This window comes from Chenopodium quinoa, unplaced genomic scaffold (genome assembly GCF_001683475.1).
Source record: "Chenopodium quinoa cultivar QQ74 unplaced genomic scaffold, ASM168347v1, whole genome shotgun sequence".
Lineage (NCBI taxonomy): Eukaryota > Viridiplantae > Streptophyta > Magnoliopsida > Caryophyllales > Amaranthaceae > Chenopodium > Chenopodium quinoa.
In genome coordinates, this window is record NW_018742597.1 from 598,929 (window position 1) to 616,722 (window position 17,794).

The window sequence follows — 17,794 nt, forward strand, 5'->3', positions numbered from 1 at the left end:
TCCTTTTTCTTTATCATGACAGCCGCTATGTCTCTCCCAACTTCTTTCTATCTCCCTCTTTCTTCTGGCCTCCCCCATTCTCTCTCTCTCTCTCTCTCTCTCTCTCTCTCTCTCTCCCGAGCCTCTTCCTTTATCACTATATCACTCACTTTTTCTCTCTCTCCCTCAGTCCCCCCTCTCTTTATCGCTCTATTTCTTTTTCTTCCAACCCCCTCTCTTTCTCCTAGCCCTATTTCTCTTTCTTATAGCCCTATTTCTCTTTCTCCCTTTTTCTATCTCACCCTCTTTCCTTCATAAACCCTCTTTCTACCTCTCTCTTTTATCTTGGCTCCTCTCTCCGGCCTCTCTCTCTCTCTTCTCCTAGTCTACTCTCTTTCAAACTACTCTCTCCGTCTCTCAACCTGCCTTTCTCTGTCTCTGTCTCTCTTCCAACCCTTCTCTTTCCCAGTTTCCTTTCTCTCTCTTTATGTATCTCTATCTTCTAGTCCATGTTTCTCTCCTTCCCTCCCCCTTTCTCTCCTTCTATTTCTCCCTCTCCCCCTCTATCTTCATCTCTCTCTTTCTCTCCCATTCTTTCTATGGTTGTACAAACATTAAAAATGAAAAAAGCACTTATCCTGGCTTCTCTCTGCCAATCCCTTTTTCTCTCACTCTCTCTTGGCCTCTCTTTCTTTCTCTCTCTAGAACCCTCTCCTCTCTCGGCATGCCCTCTCCTCTATTTTTTCCGATTTGCTCTTTATTACTCTCTCGACCACACTCTTTCCCTTAGCTCCTTTATCTCTCCTTGGCTCCTTTATCTCTCCTGACATTTTTCTTTCTACCGGCCCCCCTCTATATTCAGTTGATTGGGGAAGGGAAGTTTAGAAGAATGACTGATTAATTCTAGTATCGTTATATTAAAAGAACTATTTCATCAACCAACTATGTCCCCCAATTTGGTTAAATTTAATTTGTCATTAAATTGGATAGTATAAGGATAGCTAACCATTATTATTGTTGCAAGTAAGTTATTAGTTTAATGTCAAAATAAAACCCTAACTTATACCTTTTCTTTCTCGCCAAAAAAATGTACTGTTATATTTGTTGCATTCCACATTAGCAACAAATAAATGAGCTGCATTTGATCAATAATGCAGCTCATGCGCGCGGTTCTCCAAGTTATCAATGTATTTTCTCGACTGATTTTGTTATTTGTGTTGTTTCTCAAGTGATTTTTTTTTGACGTTTTACCATCCATCAAGATTTGCGATTTCATGTTATCAATGTATTTTCTCGAATGATTTTGTTATCGGTGTGTTTCTCAAATGATTTTTTTGACGTTTTACCATCCATCAAGATTTAGGTTCGAGACACTTGGGGCTCACCAATATAAGCTAATTCTCCCCCCCCCCCCCAAAGCAAGAGTATAACCTGGAAGAAGAAAAAAAAAGTATAACTTTCACTAATATTTATTAACATTTCAACAAACTATTTTATAAAAAAGAACAACAATTTGTAAAACAATAAATAATCATATGAACAAAAAAGCCAAGAATGAATACCCAAAAACATGAGATGAATGTGACAAGCCAAAGTTCTTGACATGCTTATTTTCAGCATTGGCACTTTTCCCATAAGACTCCAATCAATTTTAGACCATAAATATTTTTTAACAATGAATTGAATCAATGTAAAACTTAAATAATTTGTTTAAATCTAACAATTTTTTTTTTTTTTTTCAAATATGTGATTAGTAGATGAACTTTTAATCATTATAAAACTAAAACAATCTACTTCTCAAAGATTAAACTAATTACACTAACATAAATTTTCCAAACTATTGATGTTAAAATTCCACAGGCACTGATGCACTTTGATAACTAATTAGTTCGTGGCTAAAAATCAAATATTTAGATTTACAAGACATAGGGCGTTCTTCTATATACAATTTAAGTAACATTCTCCAAACTATTGATGTCAAAATTCCTAATCACCCCTTTTACATCAAACTTTGATGTATATATGCCAAATAAATAAACAGAAACTATAAGTGGGCAAAAAATTCCCGGGTAACAATCTAATTTATTCTAGGTATAAAGAAATTAAGCTCCCTTTTGTATCCAGGTTAAAGTAATCTTTTCTCTTCTCCATTTAGCTATCTTTAAACATCAGCACTCAATTCGAAATTTCGAACACACCATTATCTGATGATATGAACTTGGGCTTCTGTCTGATTTACTCCAAGCTTTGGACCAAATCACCGATCTGAAAATCAAAACAACCTTGAATGACAACACCACATTCTTTTCCCTTGATAACCGTCTCCACATCTTGCTGCTTGTGCTTGAGAGATGCACAACAACCCTCAGAAACATCTTCCCCACTTCTTAAAAGCCTCATAGTTGAAGACTTAGCTATGTGACCAGTTATCACCTTACAGCCCGCAATCTTAACATCAGCCCCTATAGCCTTGCTTCTACCAGCGATCTCAAAAATATCAAGCACTTGTGCTTCCCCAGCCACCCGTATCAAGCACCAATGTCGTTCAGGAGGTGGTAGATCACGTGATGCAGTACTATCTGAAATAGAAAGGAATTCAAAACAAATTATTGCGAAAATAGTCAGTACAGCAGGAAAAGTATAATACCAAATTACAGCACCTCAATCTTGTTATAAAACACAACAGAACTGTCTGTACCTTTATCTTGGCTCTTTCAGGTTCTTGATTGATGGAATCATGTGGGCTACAAATATTGAACCCGATAATACAAGCTCCACAAGCTTTAGCTAAGTCCAGATCAGATTGTGAAATAGGGCCGACTCCAACATGAACCACATTCACAAGGACCTGACAAGAAAGGTTTTCAAAATACATTCAGAAATACAGAGTATGAAATAAGGCCTGCTTGAGAATGTATATAACTCTTTTTATTATTAATTGTTCACCTTCTCCATGTTACACAATTCACCAAACTCACTTTGACCATGTTTTTTTTTTTACTAATATGTAGGTAAAAGAACGAGGTGGATTAATGACCACATAAGCATGAATTCAATCCCATTAACCCACCAGAATTTCTTACTATACTGTTCATATCCAAACCCAATCAATACAGAATTATAAATACATTCAACAATAGAAAAATCCACAATCATAATTCTGCATAAATCAATAGACAGAGTAAATTCCAAAACACAATAGTAATTAAGAGCGAAGTTGACAAAACCAGAGCTAAAATAGTAAATCAGAAAGAAATTTTCTTCAATTTGGGTTGCAAAAATTGAAATTAACACTCAATCAAGAACCGAGTTCCTGCTAGTTTCTTAGCTTCTAGAGGTACCGAATTTTCTACTTCTGAGGCCAGTCTTGCATATAGGTTTGTATCATTCCCACTTAAAAGCTTCAATGACGGATTAACTTCAATATCCTTCATAAATATCCGGTCTCCAATGTCCAAATTGCTCATGTACACCTCAATCTTTTGAAGGATGCATTGTGTTGGGCAAAGATATTTTAGGTTCTTCGTTATTGTTTTTAGCTACCCCCCCCTGCTTAGCATGAGAAGTAATCATGTAAACATCATTTGTGACAAGGTAATCATGAGCAAAGCGCTAAACAATGATTAAAAGGACACTGGTTTAGTCTGTATCCACACAGAATAATGCTTGAAACAAGAAAGTACAAATGCTGACAAGTTCATCTAACCGTACTTCAAAAGGAAAATCAGATTGGGTAGTCAACAATCAAAAAGTAAACATGTGTCACATTTCCAAATCTAGGTTAAGTACTAAATATAACTTTGAATAGCAAAGGAAATACTAATCATAAAAAAGTAATATTAGAGACTGTTGACTCTGTTCTTCAAACACATTGTTCGAGTGGTTAATTCACCAATCCCCAATACCACCCACATGCCTAAAACTATAAAAGTGAAGAAACTCCTCCTTTAAGCTTCAAAAGAGACTTGTTACACAGCTTACACTATACAAGACCATACTGCAGTCATTTCTTTCTTCTAAGGGAAGCCCTATATCGAACAAACTGACACACAGAAAAGCTAACTCTCACAAGGGCCCAAACACCCCTTACTCTCCTTGCAAAGGGACCAAGAGGAAGAGATAAGATCAGGTACAGAAACAATCAAGCAGAGCCAGCAGCAAACCATGGGTTAAGATAGTTGAAAGGAGGCCACATTTTTAATACTGCTGAATATGCAAGAGCTTAGATACAGTACCCACCAGATAATATTGATTAAATATATGCATTGCATTCTTGACTGATTCTATTCTGACCTGAAGCCTTTTCTGATGGTAAGACCTACTTACCACCAGGAGCAAGCACATTGATAAAGCTTGTCTCATTCAAAAATCTTAGCGCTGCACTTTTACACGAACCTATTACTTTTCAAACATAAGCACTGAGAAACTATCCTGATTTTCTAGGACAGAAGAGTCCACAAGATGTATTTTGCATATGACAGAAGAGTCCAAACTGCTACACACTGATAAATTTTACATATGACAATTTTCTCATTGATAGCTACTCTAAGTCCAAATTATGTGAATAATAGTGCAAGAGTCTTATGAGCTATAGAGTAGATTATAACATTCAATAATCAATACCCTAACACCATGCATAATAAATCACAATTAGTATCCCATCAACAAGACTTACGATGACAAATGTGGGGCAAATGAGCAAGTTAAAAACTATACGTCAAATGAGAAAGAATAAACAACAAACCGATAAAAAGGATATGTTCATTACCCTTCAGAAGACAGCAAAATTCCCTGAACAACTGACTTAAGAGCTCCGACAGCTGTTACAGCAGCACACAGCAAAATCCCAAAAAGATGGAAGCTCGGTTTACCCTACAATTGTCAAGAGGAACCATCAATACATAAATCTAAGGAATGCCATATAAATGGATTAGCTTCTAAAAGTAGTGGAATATTGAGGGAATAGTAAGCAAGCACCATTCTGCTAGCTTTCAGTCCATGCCAATTTTCCATTATCTTTGCATTATCAAGTTCAATTGTATAGGAAAAGAAAAGGTATCTGCTTTGTTAACAGAAGCAAAAAAGAGGGTTCAACTGAAGGTATCCACTTTGTTAATAAAATGATAGCAAGGTGATGAGTCAACACAGCCAAATAGGCAAATTGCAATATCATATAATTGTGTTGAGAAAGTTAACATTTTGGAACAATTAAAAATCAACAAATTAATGAAATACAGAACTATCAAAAGAAATGGTTGGACTTTAGAAAAATCGTGAAAGTGAATTTAAGTTTCAGGACAAATTAATTCAAGTGAAATTTATATACAAACAAGAAATTACATGTTAGAAAACAGAGTAACTGTATCTTAAAGTAACATGCAACTTCTCTTTTTAAAGGTTTACCAACATAATCATCTGACCTTTTGAACCTACCCTGGTTACTCAAGTATTCCCAGGGAGATAATCCTTGCTTTGTGGCTGGTTTTGAAAAACAAAAAGAATGTACGTTGGAAATTAATGAAATGGATATGGGCATTGAAAATGAAAATGAAAATGCACATGAATTTAGAAAAACAAAATTACAAGTGAAAAAGATATAAATCACACTCTTCCATGCTCCTTGACATTTGAATAGTTGGGTCTTATAGTTTCAAAAGAGTCAAGACTTAACAGACTAATCAACTAATTTCAGCAGTATTAGTAAGGGTGAAGAATTATAACTTGATGGACATTGGCAGGCATTACAAAACAGAAATGAAATCATTCTACGATGAGCAATATGTACCTGTGAAGAGTTTAAAAGCCGTAGGCACACTTTTTCGTTTTGTCACCAAAAAGACAAAACAAATCTAATGAGAAGGGGGGAAACACATAATCCCTAAAACCAAGAATAACCTTTTGATAGAGGCTCAACACTGTAAAATCAAAAATAAAATTAAGGTTTATGCTCAATTTGGGCAATTAAGGAGAAACAGGTTTAAAACCTCTTCCCCCTTCTTCCTCCTCCCCTCCGTTTTACACTCTTTCCTCTCATTTTTCTTTTAAGCGTAACTATATGAAAACACCATTTTGTAACCTAATAAAGCTATTCCACTCTATGAAAATTAAGACAACCTTATGTCTACACATATCTTTATTATCTCACTCACATTCCAAAACTGCAACTCATAAATGACTCCTTGTGCCCTCAGGCACTACCTGCTAATGTGTTTTGACTTTGCTTATTCAGCGTTTACATAGCAAAAAGGCAACACAAGTTTAAGAATCGCTAAGTGCATGATTAGCAGAACTACTGAGTTTACAGCTGTCCCCCTTTTCCCACTTTTACTGGGTTTTTTTTTTAAAACCCTTCTTATTGTGACAGTTGTGTCCCATCACTTTTTTACCCCTTTACTTATCCTTTGTGGTAAGTTACTGACTTACTTATTACATAGTCATCTTTATCCTTTTTTTTTTAAAAACCCAAATTAGTAAGAAACCACAGCCAAAATTTATAAGTGTTTCAAAAAAAATTAAGAACTGTTATTGTCATAGTTTTAGCATAATATGGTATAAATAATAAGGCAACGAGTAAAGAAGCTAAAATTCTGCTTATTTGTTTTTTTTTTTTTTTTTAAATCACACCGCAAAATCCGCGATCCATTCTATTTAACCGTTACAAGCCGTTTCTGCGACAACACGACCATTACCACAAACGCGACCGCGTTTTTATTCCATGCCTGAACCATTTTAGACCAGCAACAATTTAGTAACAAAACTTGTATGTTTTCCTAGGCATTCTAATTAAAGCTGCAGCAGGTCAAAGCCATATATATAGTAAGCATTTCTCATGGAATAAGAGCTAGCTACTCAAAAGATATGACAGGACAAAAGGCAAGACAGACAGGAGCTGTTGAATTGTTGATCATCAGTACTGCATGACCTTTTATTGTCCATATAGTTCAACAACCTCTGGACTTGGAGGAAACTAAGCACTGTCATGCAGCTCTACCATACGCTGAAGAAATTGGGCAAGGATGACAGATCAAAAATTCGGCTATGATGATAGTGTTACAAGGGATATGTAATTTACGAAAACAATTCGGTATCGAACTCTTTCTTTACAGTTTTTACATTGCCAATGCAGAATCCTTGGATTTCCAAACATACTGTTCTATATGCTTAGCACCAATTAAATTTTAATCCAGTTTGATATCACTTCTGAAGGCTATTAAAATTTGAAACAGAATTAGTCTTACTTTTTTATTTCCCTACAAGAATCTAAATTTATGAAAAAAGGATGGCATTAAACAAAAAAATCAATTGACTCCCAGCTAGTAGCACTTAAGCATGGTGAGGATACGGGATACCATAGACAATATGCAGTCAAAAGGAGGTGACTGAAACTTAAAGAAGACTACACTATAAAAATAACACACCTTTTAATGCCGCAAACTGTCCTTGTTGCATGCTTATTTGATCAGTATATAACCGTGTTTGTCCTGTACAATAATTTTCGGCCTCCACCTGAAAACGAAGGAAATTTTTTGGATAAAAACGTGCAAAGAACACTGAGGTGATCCAAATGTATCTTTCCTAGTAGGTTCATTCTACCTTTAAACTATATATCAAGAAGAACATTAATGTACAGATAAAAAAGAAGGTTTCAACACCGGCATACCGTAAAAACTAAAGAGTCACCATGCAGTGACATGATACATTTCCATACATGCTAAAATGTACAAGTAGAGACAAAATTTAAAATTGAGAACTTCTGAAAGTGGATTCCTTTAATATTCTAGCTTCTGAAAGATCTCTATGTCTATTGCTCTAACTGCCATAATTAATATTAAGTTGTAAGACTTGTAACCTATTTTTAATCAGTAATCTAATGCCCTAAGATATCAGCTGTGCTATTTCAGAGATGGACAGTGTGATCAACACATAAACCAGAATTCCCAAGCCCAATTCTTAATGGAAGCCTTTATAATTTAGCCTTGATGCCAACAATTTAGCAATGGTAATACCACTTAATTTTCCTTATGCCTCTACAATAAAAACAAAGCCTTTGATCACTATTACCGACAACATTATACTCAATTTCAACTAAGTATTGCCTTTAAAAACTTGAGGAAATTGATTGGTCAAACAGAAGCTAAATTTCCAAGTTTCTGCCAGATAATGCAACCACAAGATAAAAGAGGAAGTAGAGAGAGAACTAACTGAAGAAACACTAAAAAAAAGGAAAAGTTCATGGCAATAATCCGACCTTTAGCCCATTCTTTTTTAATAATCCGACCTTTGAGGGTCTTTAATTTTTATTGGTCCCAACCGGTCATGTAACCTGTTATAACAGGTTACATGACATGTGGAGGCCTGTGATTGGTAAAAAAAAAATTAAAAAAAAAACTTTAAAAAATTGAAAAAAAAAAACTTCTCCTCCCTACCAGCCACCCCCCTCCCCCTAGTCCAGTCCGGAACTGCCGCAACCTCACCGAAAACCATCCCTTTCTCCTTCCAATCCACCGAAAACAACCACCTTTCCCAGCCCCACCTCCGAAACTGCCCCTCCCCTTCCCCCCCAAACCAACCCATTTACAAAGATCCATTTTTTTTTTCATTTTAATCTCATGAACAAAAGCTTTTTACTGGGATTCAGGAAATGGATTTCGAAGGTTTGGTAGTGTGGGTCAAAGTGCAACCTTGTTCAGACCACCAAAATCAAATATTTAAAGGAAAATCCAAGTGTAGCATTAATGGATCTGGGTTAATCAAGCAAGAAAGATCCGACCCGTTTGCCATCCGCGAAACCACCACCCTCCCACCTGCTGCTCGCTCGCGAAACCACCCCCTCATACCTTTTCCGGCTACCTTTCTCAATCGGAAACCCCAAATTCGCACCCCCCTTCCCTTCCACACACTGCATCAAAATCCCGATAGGAGGGGAGATCAATTTGTCGATTTGGAGGGGGGGGGAGGGGTTGAGGGAAGGGAGGGTGTGGTGGTCGGGAAGGGGAAGGGAAGCTTTTGGTGGTGGGGATGGGGACCGGAGTAGTGCAGCGGTGGTGGGGATGGGTGGAGCAGTGGTGGTGTTTGGGGTAAGGAGAGAGAAAATAAAAAATCCAAAAAAAATTTATGTTGGGTGGTGGTGGTGGGCTGGTGGCTTAATTATTTGGGTTTTTTAATTTTTTTTTTTTTTTTTTGGACCAATAATGTAATGACACGTGCATTTTAAATAAAAAATAAAATAAAAAATTACCTCTTCAATCGGTTTCTGGTCAAATGGGATCAATAAAAATTAAAGACCCCCAAAGGTCGGATTATTAAATAATAATCAAAAGGTCGGATTATTAAAAAAGAATGGGCTAAAGGTCGGATTATTGCCATGAATTTTTCCAAAAAAAAATGGTACAACAAGTATCACGAAGTCAACATGTCAAGATAATTCAAAATAAAAAAATATATATATCATAAGCATTCCATCACTAACACAAGAGCATCATGAAATTTAAACAATGTCCACATATCGCAGCAGCCAGGCGATCAGCACACTTTGATTGCATAGCAAACAGCTACGTCTAATATAAAAGAAATAACACCAAAGAAGCAATATGTTGAAACTCCACAGTTTTTATACGAAGTAGCTTATAACATTTAGAATGTGACACTATGCTATTACAAAGTGTAATATATAAAATGCAGAAGATACATAAATCACCAAGCAAACTCAAACATAAACCTGCTTTCACACCAGAACTTGAAGCCCTTGACGACAATGACTAAGTAAGCTTACAAAATGACCTAGTACCTCTAAATTGGGATCATCATCACAAAAGCAGTAAACCCCATACACATTTAAAGTGTTACTAATTTTACAATAGTCGAGTCTATAAATTAAACCTTAATCCCTTATCATTGCCGGCTATACTGGTGTACCTCAACTTACACCGGCAGTTATCCAACAACATTTTAATCATAGGGCCATAATTATCAACATTTTCAAATTATAATATGCAATATCTCCGATTTCGAAACCCAAACCAACTAATTCTTACCATCAAATCCCTGAAACTCTACTTCTTAGCTTGAAGCCACAAACTCCACCATAGTAAACTAATTCTCCTTAACCATTTCAATTAAATATCAGTACATACAATCAAACTAAATTCTTCCGAACTACTCCGCACAATAAATTAAAGGGATCCCAAAAAGTAAAATTTCATCAGAAACAGAATATCACTAATTAAACGACTGCCGAACACTAAAATCGATGAAAATGTAATCAATCAATTACTTAAAAGATGAAATTACGGTTTTCAAGAAGTGAAGATTAAAGGAAATTAATAATCAAATAATACTGAAATTGCTTATTTTTACCTGTATGTAGATAAATGCGACAGCAGCAAGCCAGCAACAAGAAGAAGCCATCTGACATCACAAGAAAATTTGGGCATTTTTAAGAATTGTTAAGGAAGTTTGAAGTTGGGTATTATGATGAAATGATCAAAGCTTCTTCATCAAGCTTTGAAGGACCAACCACCGCCATAGTTTACGTGTGCGAATTAGGGAAGAAAAGGAAAGGGAAGGGACGAAGGGTAAGGCAACAAGTCAACAACGCATAGTTAAGGGCAGCAATGTAATTTCGCAGAAAGGGCAATTTCGGTACTCCACTATTCATAAGCTACGGTTCCAGCGTTTCTACAGTGATTTTGTTACTCATATTTTAGGTAAATAAACAAATATTACCACTCTCTCTATTAATACTTTGACCCAATATTGAGTTAATAGTAATACTGTAGAAAACAAATACCAAGTAATACGAGTACAAAGTTTAAAAGTACGAGTGAGTAAGAAGTGTTGACCCTTTGGGGGGGAAATATAATTAAAGTAATAAAATAGGCAGAGTAGAATATTCCGATTAAAGAAAAACGTTACATTATAATAAGTATAGTAGCCATTTTACAATAGTGTCCCCTATCGGCGAGATTATTATTGAATGAGCAGCTCTGCTTTCTAGCTTTTAGCTTATGTGAATAACTAGGGGTTTTCTTCACACACAGGGGTGTGGGGACTTTAGGAGTTTGCTTAAGTTTAAACTTATAAGTTGTTTTCTTTCTTTTTAATAGCTTTTCCATTTCATGGAAGAGGGTAATATTAATCCGGTGATCACTAGTAATGAGGAGGATATGATGGATGCTCATTATGATGAAAATAATGTCATGGAAGAGGCCAAAGGAGTTGATGTTGCGCCACCACCTTCCTCTCATGCAATCTCCTTTAGGAAAGTAGTGGCTAGCTCATCCCAATGGTTTAGTGAAACTCGAAATATTGCAATGACTACTTTAGATTGGGAGGTTCTTGCTGAGGATCATCCTAATTCGGAGTTGGCAGTTCAATTTACACCATAAACTATATCTCGTTTAAGAGAACCATGAAAGTTATCACTTATGGGTAAATGTCTGGGTGTAAACATTAGGCCTGCTTTTATGGCTTTAAGAACTAGGATTATGTGGAAGATCAAAAGGAACACTAGAAACTATTGATGTAGGAAATCAAGTGTGTCTGTTTCGATTTTCTTCTATGGATGATTATGAAAGAGCTTTATATGGAGGACTTTGGTTTATTTTGGATCATTACCTGGTTATATAACTAAATGGAAGCCTAACTTCAGGTCTTCTACTACCAACTTTGATATCATGTATGCTTGAATAGATTTCCAGAACTTCCATTGGAGTACTATGATAAAAAAAGCTTTGTTTCAAATTGCTAACAAAATTGGGAAGCCTATAAGAGTGGACTACGCCACTAATAAGCTCTCAAGAGCTAGATATGCAAGGGTTTGCATTGAGATAACATGACAAATCCACTAATTACCAAAGTTTGGTTTGGCGGTGGATGGCAACAAGTTCAATATGAGAATATCCACTCATTGTGCTTCTCATGTGGCAAGATAGGCCATGTGTTTAGGGAAAAAATACCCTAAGACACGTGGCCCTATAAAGGCTTGCCACGTGTCAAGCTTGCAACGGTCATCAAAGGCCCAATCCCTTTGTGACACGTGTCATTATACCCTAGTTGAGGTACAACTCTCCCTTACTATAAATAGTAAGGGTAGACCTCATTAATGGAGATCGAATCATTTTTCCACAAACCAACAAAACACAAATCCCCTTGCAAACGCTCTCAAATCGAGAAGCATTTATTGTCTTAATTCCTCATCAAGAAAGAGACTAACTTAATCTTCGGAGGCAGAACACCCCAGCCCCAGCCGGAGTATTCCGTTATTTGTGCAGGTACAGGCTAAGGAAGGAGCATACTAGGAAATTGTAACTCTCCCGCAGGACACATTAAAAACCCACAAACATCTGGCGCCGTCTGTGGGGAGAGTACTTTCTAGATGACTTCAGAATCGGTACTGCCGGGTAAAGGTAGTCAACCTGCTGCTAAGGCTGAGGTCCACTCGGACCAAGATACAGCCGACAATCATAAGATTGAGACTTACACATCTGCCGATGGTTCTTTCAGAACCAAGCATACTCGTTCCAAAGACAAAAGGGAACGGGCACAGCAGCAGGCAGGCCCAAACCATCCTACCAGGGGACCGCTTGGGTTAACTCCTGCTTCAGAGGGAGCCACCCCAGTCTCCAGGGATGAACTCATGAACATGATGATGAGTTTCAAAGGGGAGATCAAAGGCCTTCTGGACAATACTGCCGGTCCCCGTAAGGGTCAGGCGGAAGATAGGCGTCTTAGAAAAAAGACAGCCAGAACAGTAAAGGGTAGAGCATCTACCCCGCATCCGAAGTCAAATATGTCGGCTAGGCCCTTTGATTTCTCAAAGATACACACTCCCATAGATGGAGTCAGAAAACCCGTCCAGCACATACAACCGGATGGAACCAAGAAAGTCTATTCTGATGCCCGGACGCTCATTCAGGATAAAAAGACTCAGTAGCGCTCCGAGTCGGCATCAACGTCGATCTTTCGAGACAACTTTAACGCCACATCAGGGAGGCACTCGAGAACAAACAATGACAGCCGGACGAGCGAGGTTTCCGCTCGATCCGGCCCTCATATGATCCAATCGGCATTGCATGGGATACCATACACGCCCTTTGGATCTCCTTATGCACAGCTAGGTCTTTTCGGGGGTCAGCAGCAGCCGCCTGTCCAGCCTATGGACTGGCAGCTCCGGCTGCTCAACCTTGGGGAACAGCCAAAGACGTTTTCTAGGGAAATCACCGAGATGACCCAGCCGGCAAAAATTAAAAACGTGTTGGTAGGTGCCTATGACGGTACCACCAACCCGGAAGATCACCTTATGGCATACACCAACCTGATGTATTTGCAGGGTTTGGATGACGCCTCATGGTGCAGGTACTTCCCGACAACGTTGAAGGGGATTGCTCAACGTTGGTTTGGCAATCTCCCAGCCAGATGCATCAATAATTTCAGGACGTTGGCCTACTGGTTCACGTCCAACTTTTCTATGAATATCCCTGCCAAGAAAACAAGCCTTGATCTAGGGGCAATCCAACAGGGAGATAAGGAAGGGCTCCGGTCATATGTCAGGCGGTTTAACCTGATGAGGATCCAAATTCATGGATTGTCTGATGACGTTGCCTACACTGATTTCTTTAAAGGCTTAAAAGACGGATCAACTTTTAAGTTTGACTTGGTTAGGAAGAGGGTCTCTACTCTTCACGAGGCGCTTATGAAGGCGGAGGCTTACATTCAGGCAATGGAATTATGTGCTGTAAAACTTCCAACGGATTACAAAAGATCTGACAAAAAAGAGAATCGGCTTACCCAGTCGGCCAAAAAGGAAGATAAGAGAAAGGGAGTATGGGCAGCAGACTTATCCGGACAACCTTTCCAGAAAATAAAAAGGTTGGATCCGTATGTGCCAAAGTACGAATTCAACCAGGATTGTGCCTCCATTCTCAACGAAGTAAAGGACCGGTTGAATCTTGAAAAACCGGCTCCCATGAAGAGTCCTGTAAGCGCCCGGGATAAAAGCAAATATTGCCTTTTTCATGAAGAAATTGGCCATGACACTGAGGGTTGCTTTAGCCTCAGGCGGCTCTTTGACCGGCTGGCTGATGAGGGGGCTCTCAAGTCATACCTATCCACGTCAAAGGGTGCTCCCAAACAAGTAAAAGGACCACCCCCAAAGAAGCCGGCTACTCAATCGGATACGGATGAGGAAACCATCCTGACCATAGTCGGTGGATTTGCGGGAGGTGGGCCTACCATTCGGGGCACAAAGGATAACATTCGGAAACTGGTCAACTCAATGGATGAGGACCAGTCGTTTGAATATTCATTTTCGGAAGTTAACATCTCAAAGAAAGATAGAGGAGAGGTCAGGCGGCCTCATGATGACCCCATAGTCATTGAGTGCAAAATCGCCAATCAAAGAGTTGGCCGGATCTTGATTGATACCGGGAGCTCATTTGACCTCATAAGCTACCGGTGCTTGGAAAAACTCAAGTACAAGCCCAGTAGCATGCATCCGGCCTCATACCCTCTTGTTGGTTTTGGGGGAAGAGTAGTACATCCGGTGGGCATGATTGATCTACCCATCCGGTTCGGAGAAAAGGGAAGAGGCCGGCACATGGTTGTCAAGTTTCTTGTTGTAGGAGAGCTGACTGCCTACAACTTGATTATTGGCCGCCCAACCCTTAACATCTCAAAAGCAGTCATCATCCCATCCCTAATGTTGATCAAGTTTGAGAGGGATGATGGCACAGTCGGTTCCTTGAGTGGGGACCAAAAGATGGAGAGAGAGTGTTACCTCTCGGACATCAAACCAACGCTTGACACAGATGGTCAAGAGAAAGAAATAGTTGAACTTGACGACTGTGATCAAAGCTTACCGGCTACTAAGCCAGCCGGTAAAAAGAGGAAGGCGGACCAACTGGCGCCTGTAAAGGAGAAACAATAGCAATCATTGTCAGGGGGGAGGCCAGACGTCCTTCGCCCCCAGCCGGCTGGAGAAATAATTGACATTGTCCTTGAAGACAGCCGGCCAGACAGAACCGTCAAGATTGGAACGGTTGATTTTGAAAGCTTGGGACCTGACTTGCTCCTTTTGTTGAAGGAGTTCAAAGATGTGTTTGCCTTTGAAGTAGAAGAGATGTCGGGTGTAAGTCCGGATCTTGCTGTTCATAAACTCGCTGTGGATCCTAAGAAGAAGCCGGTTAGGCAAAAGAAAAGGAACCATGGCGAGGAAAGGTCCCAGGCGGCAGCAACCGAGGTCAAGAAGCTCTTAGATGCTGGGTTCATCCGGCAATGTTACTACCCGGATTGGGTAGCCAATGTTGTCCTTGTGAAAAAGCCGAATGGAACCTGGCGGATGTGTGTAGATTACACAAACTTGAACAGAGCTCTTCCAAAAGATAGCTACCCGCTTCCAAAGATAGATCATTTGGTAGACTCTACAGCCGGCCATGCCCTGATGAGTTTCATGGATTCCTACTCCGACTTCTATCAGATACCCTTGTGGAAGAAAGACCAAGAGAAGACGGCTTTCGTCACATATCAAGGGCTATACTGCTACACGGTGATGCTGTTTGGGTTGAAGAATGCGCCTGCCACTTTCCAACGAATGATGAACTCGGTCTTTTATGATCAGATTGGAAGGAATGTGGAGGCGTAAATCGATGACATGATAGTCAAGTCAAAGCTACAGGCGGATCATCTAGCCGACCTCCGAGAAACCTTCACCACCCTCAGGCAGCATAAAGTCATGTTAAACCCGAAAAAATGCGTTATTGGAGTTGAGTCTGGGAAGTTTCTCGGATTTTTGATTGATCAGAGAGGCATAGAGGCCAATCCGGACAAAGTGCAGGCGGTGATTGACATGCAATCGCCTCGTAGTGTCAGGGAGGTTCAAAAGCTTACCGGTTGCCTGGCGGCATTGGGGAGATTCCTCAACCAGTCAGGTGACAAGTGCATGTATTTCTTTCAAGCAATCAAAAAGAGGTTGAGGTTTGAATGGGGTGAAGAGGCTGAGGCGGCATTTCAAAGGCTGAAGCAACACTTGCATTCTTTGCCAAGATTAGTGAGTCCCCTACCCCAGGAGGCTCTCTACATGTACTTGGCCGTCTCAGATCATTCCTTGAGTGTCGTTCTCCTTGCTGAGAGAGACGGCAACCAGCTCCCAGTCTACTTTATAAGCCACGTCCTCCGGAATGTTGAACTTCGCTATCCCATGATTGAAAAATTCGGTCTGGCATTGTTCAAGGCAGTCAAGCGGTTGAAACCTTATTTCCTGGCTCATCCGGTTACCGTTTACACTGACCAGCCGCTCAAAAGGCCTATGACCACTTTAGAGTCATCCGAAAGAATGATTAAATGGGCTGTGGAAATTCAAAGTCTAGAAATCACTTTCGAAATCAGGCGGGCAGTGAAGGGTCAGGCGTTTGCCAACTTCATTGTTGAAATGACAAGGCCGATACAGCCGGATAAAACTGATCAAGTTTGGAAACTTTATGTAGACGGGAGCTCTACGTTGAATGGTTGTGGGACAGGCGTAATTTGTCATTCTCCAGAGGGGGACAAATACGAATATGCTCCACGATTCAAATTCCAGGCTTCGAATAATGAAGCTGAATACGAGGCCCTGCTAGCCGGTATCCGCATGTGTAAGGCAGCCGGGGCAAGGAAAGTTGACGCCTGTTCTGATTTTCAACTCATCGTTAGCCAGTACAACGGTGACTATGAGGCCACCCATCCGGTGATGATTAAGTATCTTCAGGCGGTCAAAGAGGAGGCTGGGGCGTTTGATGAATTCAATCTAAGTCAAGTACCCAGGTCCGAGAATAATCAGGCGGATGCACTATCAAAACTCGCATCATCCGCCACATGTGATACGCCTAGGTCAGTCTTCTAGGAAGTCATGGAAAAGAAAAGCATTGAACATGACCCCATTGGGGTTCTAGATCGAAGCTCCACTTGGATGGACCCCATCCGGGATTACCTGGTAGACGGCACCCTACCGGGTGCCTCATCAGAGGCGGCTGCTCTTAAAAGACGAGCATTAAGCTTCATAATGCACAAAGGTGAACTCTTCCGGAAGGGTTACCTGCAGCCGCTATTCAAATGTGTTACCCCAGAAAGGGGAAAGGAAATACTGGAAGATCTGCATGCCGGCTTCTGTGGATCGCACATTGGCGGAAAGAAACTTGCCAAAAGAGCCAGGCGGCAAGGATACTTTTGGCCCACCCTCGAGGCAGATGCATTAGATCTGGTAAAAAGATGTGATAAGTGCCAGAAGTTTGGCCGGCTGATCAGACAGCCGGCTACTGATTTAACAGCTATTCACAGCCCAATTCCCTTTGCCAAATGGGGCATGAATATTTTGGGGCCATACACTCCTGCCCCAGGCGCCAAAAGATACATTTTGGTGGCTGTTGATTACTTCACCAAGTGGGTTGAGGCCGAGGCGGTAAAGGGCATCAAAACTAAGGATGTCATCTCCTTCATCTAGAGAAGTGTCATCACCCGGTTCGGTGTACCAATGTCAATGGTCTTTGACAATGGCCCCTAGTTCGAAACGCCTGTCCTAAAGACTTGGCAGCAAGATCAAGGGATTTCCCATTACTTTGCATCCGTTGGCCGTCCTCAAGCAAACGGTCAAGTTGAAGCTTTTAACAAGCTCATCTCAGGCGGCATAAAGAAAAAGATTGAAAAGGCAGGCGATCTTTGGGCGGAGGAATTGACCCATGTTCTTTGGTCTATCAGAACTACTGAGAAGGGGTCAACCGGTGAAACTCCATTTTTTATGGCATACGGCACAGAGGCGGTGCTTCCTATTGAATTATACGAGCCA

General features: G+C 40.0%; 1 long non-coding RNA gene across 1 annotated transcript; it reads right to left on the reverse strand.

Annotated features, from left to right (window-relative positions):
* Positions 1–1,779: 1,779 nt before the first annotated feature.
* Positions 1,780–10,550, reverse strand: LOC110721135. Its single transcript, XR_002511394.1, has 5 exons — positions 10,336–10,550; positions 7,398–7,485; positions 4,748–4,851; positions 2,678–2,827; positions 1,780–2,558 (listed from the first exon to the last, which is right to left on the reverse strand). It is a non-coding gene; the product is annotated as an uncharacterized LOC110721135 (long non-coding RNA).
* Between the last annotated feature and the right edge of the window lie 7,244 nt (positions 10,551–17,794).